Source organism: Carassius gibelio, chromosome A9 (genome assembly GCF_023724105.1).
Source record: "Carassius gibelio isolate Cgi1373 ecotype wild population from Czech Republic chromosome A9, carGib1.2-hapl.c, whole genome shotgun sequence".
Taxonomy (NCBI): Eukaryota; Metazoa; Chordata; class Actinopteri; order Cypriniformes; family Cyprinidae; genus Carassius; species Carassius gibelio.
In genome coordinates, this window is record NC_068379.1 from 19,485,734 (window position 1) to 19,495,992 (window position 10,259).

Genomic DNA, 10,259 nt, shown 5'->3' on the forward strand with positions numbered 1-10,259 from the left:
ATATAGTCCATGCAGGAATAGCGACACATCTGGTGGACGGTTCTGATGCTGTTGCAGTGGTAGAAGTCTGTCATTCATTAAAGGAAAACATCACTGTTTTTCTATATTCCACTATGTTCATCCCTCAAATTAGACGAGTTGATACGTTCCTCTCTCGTCTCAGTGAATGCACTTCACTGTAACAAGTGGGGCCACTATGTTAGCATTAGCTAAGCAGCATTCATTCCTTAGGATCGAAACAGGGATGCATTTAGATGCCACCAAACACTTCCATGTTTTCCCTATATAAAGACGGTTACATGAGCAGTTACACGACTAAGTATGGTGAACCAAAATAAAACTTGGCGATTTTCTAAGCGGATAAAAAATGATAACTGTAATGTATTGCAGGAGAGCACTTTGCAGCACTATTGGTAGTAGTTTGGGGGAGTTTTCAGGAGTGATGATATTACTGTTCCGAGGTCAAAGTACTGCAAAGTGCTCTTCTGCCATACATAGTTATCATTTTTTATCGGCTTAGAAAATCATCACATTTTATTTTGTTCTAAATTCATCCCTGTTTGGATCCTAAGAAATGAATGGTGCACCATCAATAAGGTAGGCTATGTAGCCTACTGAATCTGACCTTTTAATATTTGACTCTCTTAATACATTAAGCCTAATTAAGAGTTTTTCACGTTAATCGTTATAGAATATCCATCTGTTTTAGTCAATGAAATACTGCAGTGGGTGCTGTAGCCTGTATAGATCATGGGTGCCCAAAACCTTCAGTTCGTTCACATATTTCTGTTTTGTTTTTCTTTTTGTGCCTTAAAACAGGTGTAACGTGCTGTTCTGCAGTTTTATGGACATTTTGCCTGCAAAGTATCTGTCACGTGCTTTATATCCTTTATTTGCATATCTTTCATACATTATTTAATTCAATTTAATTTTCCAAACACAGGCATTACCATATTGTTATTTAATACAGTAATTTTGAATTATAATTTTTCTCATAGTCCCATATATAGATTTTGATCATACTACCACTCTATAGGGTCAGCGGTGTAAGTGTCACTGCAGGGTGCATGACGACATCATGTCTGGGAGGGTTTTGATGATGTCATGCAGCCTGCGAAAGGGTGGTGATGTCATTGTGTCTGCAGAATTCTGATAGTGTCACAGCGTTCTAAAAAAGTCAGCGGTGACTGTGCTATCGCTGCACGGCGCAGGATTACAGTGGGTGGCATGTTGAAAAGGGCATCTAACTTCATCTCAGTAATCTCTGTCCTTACAAAAACCACACACGCAAATCCCCTCCAAGAGATTCAGCCTCATGAGACATCACGGCTGACTGCTCTTCCATCCTGCTGCTTTTTCTTTACCTCTACCTTCGTTCTTCCTTCACGCATGTCATTCTTTTCTCAGTCGTCTGTGGTCAGGGGAACTGTCCCAGAAAAAGCACTGGGAGGCCCTGTCTCTCTCTCATCTGTCCTCTCCTGTTCCTCAATGAAAGTCCGGGTGGACGACTTTAAAATAACTTAGCTGAAGGGCATGCTCTTCCTTTTTCTTGTAGAAATGAGTGGGTGTCCTCCTGGACCCCTTGCCTTTGAACATCTTTATAAGGTGATATGAGAGCAGGTGACTTTTCTTTGAGTGAGATTAATATAGAAATGAAATTAACTCTGGCTTTTCATATAATGCACCAAAGCCCCGGTGAGTCTGAGCACAACGGAGCCACATCTCAGAATACTGTATGTGCCTGTCCTCTCACCTCTTCTTCCTCTCATAACTGCAGGGTTGGGACAGTGCTGCTCACTTGCATATACATTAGCTCCTGAAACAGCCATCCCATTCAAATCCCTGAGAACATAAGCTTATACTAAAATGAACATCGACATATATTTGAAGTACATAGGCTGCGACCCTGAAAAAGGGGCGGAGACCTCATTAGAACGATGCCTTCTGGGATATACGTATCATGAATGTAGTGGCCTTTTTTTTGCTAAGCATTTTAAACCCAAGACTGTGATCCAGCAGACATTAGTACAGCTCTCTTAAGCTCAAAGAGGATTAAAATGTCAGGCACATGAACCAACAGAGCTCTACAAACTCGTAGCATGCATTAAGCAAACGATCAAATGGTTATTAGCAGCTTTATTATTTACTTACGAGTCAATTGTTTTGATTACTATAATTGTTTTCATGCACTCTGTTTACACAATAAGAAACAGCTCTGTTCACTTTTAAGTTAATTAAAAATTTTAATCTCCTTCCAGATGCCTCAACCAACTGATCAAATGTTATATATTAAATGATAATGAATAATTATGATGGCATAGCTTCAAAAGAAAACATATGAAAATAATACATTGATCTAAATGTATTATTTAAGAGTTTTTTCATCTCCAAAGGACCATTCAGACAACTCAAAAGAAGGTTCTACAAAGAACCATTCAAGAACCTTTATAGAAAGTTTCTGTTTACACTGAGTGAAAAAGACCAAGCTTGGTGACAGGTTATCTATCACCCACCATTATAGAAAGTGAAGAAAAGAAAGTGAAGTGACATTCAGCCAAGTATGGTGACCCATACTCAGAATTTGTGCTCTGCATTTAACCCATCCGAAATGCACACACACAGAGCAGTGAACACACACACACACACACACTGTGAGCACACACCCGGAGCAATGGGCAGCCATTTATGCTGCGGCGCCCAGGGAGCAGTTGGGGGTTCGATGCCTTGCTCAAGGGCACCTAAGTCGTGGTATTGAAGGTGGAGAGAGAACTGTACATGCACTCCCCCCACCCACAATTCCGTCCGGCCCGAGACTAGAACCCACAACCCTTCGATTGGGAGTCTGACTCTCTAACCATTAGGCCACGACTTGCCCATTATGCTATTTGTTGTTATTTCTGGTTGGAGTACCACTATTTACTTTTTTTACACTTTTGTGAAAGCAATAAATAAATTAAAGGACTTTCTTTCTGTATATGTGTTTACTGAGTAAAAAGTAAACCTTGAGTAAAAAAAAAAAAATATATATCTTTAATATCTTTAATAAGATTTTAAGATTTCAATGGAGTTGGTAGACAAACTGTACTTTGATAAAACAAGCAAATCTATAAATGACACGGCAGCTAAACTGAGATCATTTAGACATGATTATTGCAATGTTTGCTTTAAGATTAGCCATGACTCGAATCCAAAATGGCCTCCTTAGAGACTAAAGCCCCATTTATCAGAGCTGTCTCTGAAGTGTCAGCTAGTGTAGAGTTCAGGATGATGCCGGAGTGTGACAGATTGCATTAAATGGCCCATGAATCACCGGGGTAGAAATAGCAGGAGAATGCCTGTCAGAATAAACCTCACGGGTTAACATTCATGACTTCAGCAATCCTGAATTTGACCCCTGACCATATGATTTGACCTTTGCATTGATTAAAGCTGCTCAGGTGTGTCAGGGCTGAACAGATTCAGGTTAATGTACATAGAGTGGAGTAAGAATACATGTGTCAAATGGTACAAATGCACTCTTTTACTGAGGGGCAAAATGTATCCAGTGCACATGATTTTAACAATATGAAAATACTGCATGCTAGTATTTTTTGTCAAAAACTTAAAATCTGCATTAATATAAATATAATATGAATACAAAATCAAATCAAAAACCAAAGACAATAATGTAGAAATTTTAATAATAGGAGGGCAAAATGGAAAAATTTGCTGATGGAGCTTTTTGCCTCAACTTTTTAAATATATGAGGCACTTTATCACTTTCGGTAACACTTCTGCCACATCTACTCAAATAAACACACATGCACATATCGTTACTAAATACAAGAATAGTTGTACACAAATAAACAATTAGAGGAAGAATCCATATTGTTTTTCAATATACATTATTTCAAAAGTTATATTAATATCATGTATCTTAGTCTGCTTATTCTCTATGTTTTTATTGTCGGTGAATGTTCTATGTTTACTGTAGCTGTCACAGTGCAGATATGAACAATGACTCAGCAGCCATTTTTCAAATTTAGTTTGACAAGTTTTGTTTTTAGCCTAAGAGCAAATGCCTTGGGTTCAGATGGCATTGTGATAGTGGTTTTCATAGGGAATCAAGTCATCATTTAGTTTTTCTCTAGCTGCGAGCATTCTCTAGGCACGCTCCACGACACAATGTGCAAAACGAAACACTCTGACAGACTTTTCTAACAAACCTTTAATCATAATCACCGAGTCCTAATTACATTTATTCTAATTAATTTATTGATGTCTTAGCCCTCTGAACACCAACACTGTTCTAATAAAGGTTAATTTAGGGAGGAAGATTAATGTGTGTGTGTGTTCGTGTGTAAACGGGCGAGCGTACCCGCAGAAAGGTCATCAGCAGAATTAGCATTGTAATGAATTATTGCACTTTGTTCCAGAATACAGAACAATAACCCATTCCTCATACTGACAATAACATCCTGAAATTGGCGTGATATCCAAAAGGTTCAGGGCATAGACGTGCAAACACAGAGTCATGTAGAAGCTCTCCAAACAATTACACACACTGACACTCTTTGTTGACCCGTAGTGCGCTTTCTTGTTGACCGGCGTTGAAGAGATACCTTTCAATGGTCCCTGTTATGTCTGTGCCATGCTTAAAAACAGCAACAACAAATAAAACAACAAATGCTGTTTATCTGCGAGCTATTAGGTCTGACCAATACAATTCCTGAATTTGAATTTAGTTCATTTATTTATTATTATTATTATTATTCATTTTTTTATTGGTTTGGTACTATTTTCATAAGGAAGGTGTGCATTTTTAAAACTCTTAGTACTTGTATCTAAAAAGTGCACTTTTTTTTTTAAACATTTCAGCATATATTCACTTGTCTTACACACAATAATCCTTTTCACTACACAAAATAAAAGTTTCTTCTGTATAAATGTTTCCTTCACAGCAACAGCCTTTCATAAAGCTCTCACTATCAAACTTTTAATTCACATGTCTTTTCATTCAGTTTAATACATTTGTCTATCATTTAATCATCATGGTGAATCTACAGAGATCTGTTGCTGTTGCTCAGTGGTAGAACATAATGTTAGCAGTGAAAGAGATTGTGGGTTCAATTCCTAGATCACACACATAATGGTAAAAAAAAATGTATAGTCTGAATGCACTGTAAGTCACTTTGGATAAAAGCATCTGCTAAATGCATATATGTAGATAGCTTCAGTAGATACCTGCGGCTCAGTGGCAGAGCATTGTGTTAGCAATGCAAAAGGTTTTGGGTTTGCTGGTTTCACTGTACTTGTGAAAACAGCACCAAAGTGGAACAAAAAAGTAAAAAAGAAAACTGTAACTGGATGCAAAATTGCGATTTGAATTTAAGGGTAGTAGAATTTAAAACTGAAATTCCAAGAAATTCATTACTTGACAGACTTTGAATGCTGGGTAGACAAAGTCAGACCAAATTTATGGATGGATCGATAGAATGACAGACAGACAGACAGACAGACAGACAGACAGATAAATAAGTAAAGGCTTGGTACACTATATCTTCTCTTGTCTGTGGATAGGACATACTGCATTTATAGTCTGATTTATAATAATTTGTTGACATTTTTATATTCATTGCCAGTTTCAAAACAGAAATATTTAGCCTGCAGTAAAATAAAAAATTAATGAATATCAAAACTGGGAGATGCATCGTCCACATAACAGGAAGTAGCAATTCTGAGAACTTAAGGTGCATTTACAGCTGTACCCCTCATTTGTGTAATTTAATTTCAGCAGTGTCAATTATACAGACCTCTGTACAAGACCAAAACCAAAACCAAAAGAAACCCAGTTGTATATTTAAATAACATATTTGGCACATATTCAAGTGCATTTCATCTGTCTATGTCAATTTTATATACAGAGTGCCTTATTTCTAGGTATCGGAGCACGCTGATGGTCAAAGGTCCCAAAACACTTGCCCTATCCGCCCGGGTCATAATCCATCCATCTTTGCCGTCAGCTGGCAGCCATCTGGTATTGTACTGAGTTTATACTTAACACAGCATCTATATCTTCTTCCACTTCTGTCTATCATGTACATGAAAAGAATCACTTATTTACACCTGGGAACAAGAATAATCAGAGAAGTCTGTATATTAATATTGCAAACAATCATCCGAGGGCAGTCTTGTAAGGTGATCAGAGGCCAGTGACTAAATATGAGAGTGGAAGCAATAAATCTCAATCATTTATGTAACAAGCAGAGTGAACAAAGAGAATGTAGTTCATTCTCTTCTGACCTATTTCTCTTTGCCCCACTCATCAATAATGGATGAAGAAGATGAGGCTGCCTGGAATCCATCTGGAGAGGACCAGGCCTGCCTGGGTATATTGGCTCAACTCGTTTAAAAATAAATAAATAAATGAAATAATAACAATATTTCCTCCAGCTTTTTCTCAAGATGCTCTAGATAAGCTACTTGGTTTCATAAGGCAAGTTGCGAGAAGCCTGCAGCGCGAATCAAAGATGCCACAGAGTTAAACGAGGACGTGATCTGTTGCGGCACAGGGTGGTTTGTTTGCTTGTTCGCTTGCTTGTTTGCTTGTTTGTTTAAATATGGCTTGGAAAACTCGCTTTAGCATGCTTCTTTTGTGAGAGCTATAGTTTGATCTTTCACATGGTAATGAATGAGTCACAGACGAGAATAAAACAAAGAGGAGAAGATTTTGTTTGGTGCTCGTCGCATAATGATGTGAGCTGGTACAGTGCGAGCACACCGAGTCAGGTTTTAGGGGCAAAAAGAGATATATTTTAATCAAAGCCCACTCCTTGACAGACAAAAAGGAGGGATGGATTGAGAGAGTGAGGAGACAGAAAGAGAGTGAAACAGAAAGAAAAAGAGAGCTCAAGACAAGAAAACGAAAAAGAGAGAGAGAAATAATGATGAAGCAGTTTGTTGTAACCTGCATTTCTTTGGTTGAGTGGTTTTGTGATGTTTGTGCAGAAGACAGTTTCCTCCTGTGTACAGTCGCTGTTATTTTGGGATATGAAATCATGGCTTTTATTCTAAAAATGGATGCCCTGAATGTGGGATGATGGAAGCGGATGAAAATACACATTCAGCGTCAACATTTTATAACCTCGAGAAGTGCTCAGTCCAGATAGGCACTGACATCTCAAGATGTTCACAAGCAAACCTCATCTCGCTCCACAGGACAGATTCAGCACAGCACTTCAGCAAAAATCTCCTCATGCGGAAGTTAGATCCCATAGGAAAGAGAGTCACAAATGAGATCTCTTTAAAAAGGCAGGCGTTTCTGCTAGACAGCAATGAAATTAATGGGTAAGAGTGAATGGAGACGTTTGTTTAAGTCTCCTTCTTGTCAGATTTTTCCCCTGAGAGGAAGACTGTTGACTGGTTTTGGTTTAGGATGCAGATTTTACATTGGACATTGAGTGACAACCCAATACAGTATGAACAATTATACAAATTAGCCCTAAATTCAAACATGGAAATGAAAACTATTAATATTACTAATATAAACAATATTAATAGAAATAGTATTTATATTAGCATGATTAATTTAAACTCAAAAATAAAAATACATATTAAGAATTAGCTGGATTAATAAATGTATTAATACCAATATAATTATTATTATAACAGTATTATTATTACCGTGAACTACAGAAGCCAAAAATTCTAACATGACATAGGTCGAACTGGAAAACGATCAATTTTTGATCATTGAATTTCATTGTTTTCATGCTTTTGGCAGCCAATAAATCACAGCACAAAACAAATTGCGGTCAGCACAAGCCTCATTTATCCATGCTGCAAGTGAAACTGCATTCATTTTGTCTGGGTCACATTTTTATTACGTTGTAAAATGTGTAGTTTTGTTCATGGCTTTCAAGGATGAGTGGATGTTTTCATGCTGGCATCTGCCTGTTCCTGTTCTTATAAGAGACAGATAATTAGACGCACTACCTTCGACCTCAACAACAAATATAAGTGTTTTCTTCTCATAAAAAAAAAAAAACGAATTATGCATGATGAAATGATGAGTTGCATCACATTATTTCCATTTATCTTTTTATTTTTAAATCTCGCAAGGCTATTTATAATTATTATTTAAACAAGTTATTTAAACTCAGTTATTAAAAATTGTTCTTTTCATTATTCAAATTATAAAAAATATTTATAGCTCTACATTCTCGTGTCAACAATTCCATCATTTGGTTTCCATTCCAAAGGGGAAATAAAAAGTGAAGAACGATCTGAAACAGTGTTGATGCTTAAATAAAACAGAACTTACATTAAACCTCATGAGATATGAAAGAGCAACATCTAAGCATAGTCAGAGTATGCATTTTTATTAGATGCACATTAAATGCACAGAACATGAATAAATGATCCCTTATTACTGAAGCGCAGTGGCTTCATTATCAGAGCCGAACACTCTCCAATATAAAAGTGAGTTAAACTAAAGCTTAACTGCACGCATTACTATTCAAAGAATCACAACACAGGCTTCACAATAAAGGCCCCTGGTAAATGATATTTGCACATGTCGGCATTTAGTATTTTTCACTGCTTTTGGGGTTTCTTATGGATATGGAAATTTCAGTAGACCATTTGGGACATCTAGTATGCATGTCCTGTAATCTTCTTCATAAGGCATATTGATACTACTGAGAGAGAGACAGAGAGAGAGGAACAAAAAGCTTGTTTATGACTGCAATAGAAGCTCAGATCACTGTTATTGATGGTCTTTGCCTAGCCAAATGCATTAAAGGCCATGTTTGTTTGTGTATGCACAGCCTTTTGCTTAGTTTGACCTGCATTACAAACATTATGCTTTTGTTACGATGCTTTGTGTACAGTGACACATCATTATGATAAATCTGTTCCTTGGTGACAAGATTAACTACACTTTGAAAGACATGAGATATCTCTTTCTTCTCCCTTCCCACACATAGACACACTGACCCTGGTGTACGACCGAAATGGATTGCTGTCAAAAGGACAGACACAATAAATAAGCAAGCAAAGCAATAACAGGCCATTTCCATGCAGATCCAAAGGCATCCATCAATAAATACCTGAAGATTCGCAGGCGGGACATATGTGTGCGACGTCTTATTGTAGAGGTGTACAGCTGGGTTATGAATGTAGTCGTCTCTGTAATCTATCAGAGCTGAGTTTTAACTGCAGTCTGTCTCTATGGGGGCCAGGAGTGTGTCACAATGACAAATGCAGCATTTTACCACTCATCAAGTACTGCTAATGCGCTCCAAAAAAGAGCTTAGAGACTGCTTCCTGTTCTCTCTCTCTATATTCACTGACATTTTTTTCCTCACGAGCACACATCTGCCTTTGCACTAATTAGCTGTGTTTATGTTAAGGTGGCACTCGCAAAGACCTGCATCTGAAAACTAATCACAAGACCAGTACATTAAAAGAGTTTATTGTATCAGGTCAATTCTTTTCTTCAATGGGATTTTGTCTTTCTTGAGAAGTACAGAAAGTTTTGGCACCAAAAATGATTTGATACTTAAGATACACTTGAAAAGTAGTTGAAGGCCACTTGCTGTAGATAGCAACATTTCAAACCTAGTGGAATCTTCAAACATAAATATACATTTAATGTTTTGCTTGAAAATTGTGCTTCTGCTATCATTCTTTTAAATTAATGTTGCTTGGTTTCATATTTCTAATGCAATGACATTCATACATTTTTAAGTGTGGCTTCAGTGTCCAAATGCTTTATGAGAAGTTATGATGCTGTTGAGGCTAGACTAATAAACTTTTGGAATTCCTTTTCATATGCAAAACAAATTGCATTCAGATAAAACTGATAGCACTAACCTCGGCCACTTAAAATGATAGGATGTTGTTCTTGTTTAACCAAGCCATATTTACACGAATTAATTTCCAATAATGTTTAATCATCTGTATAGTGCCAAACCACTTGGTCTCTTTCAGGATTTCACTGGTATTGGATTCAAATAATCACTGGTTTAAAGCCTTTTACATTTGTAGATAGTTTGTAGGTGTGGTTCTGTATGGTCATAATTAGAAATACTGTAAATGCATGGGACAATATTGAATTGATTGCCACTGACAGTGTCGTTCTGACATAATAGAAAAAATGTGACGGCGTCTGCAACATACAAAAAACCATTACACGATAGCTGCTTAATAGATTAACTTCAAGAAGAAAAAAAAAAGAAAAGAAAAAAGAAAGAAAATTTTTATCATCATTTATTCAC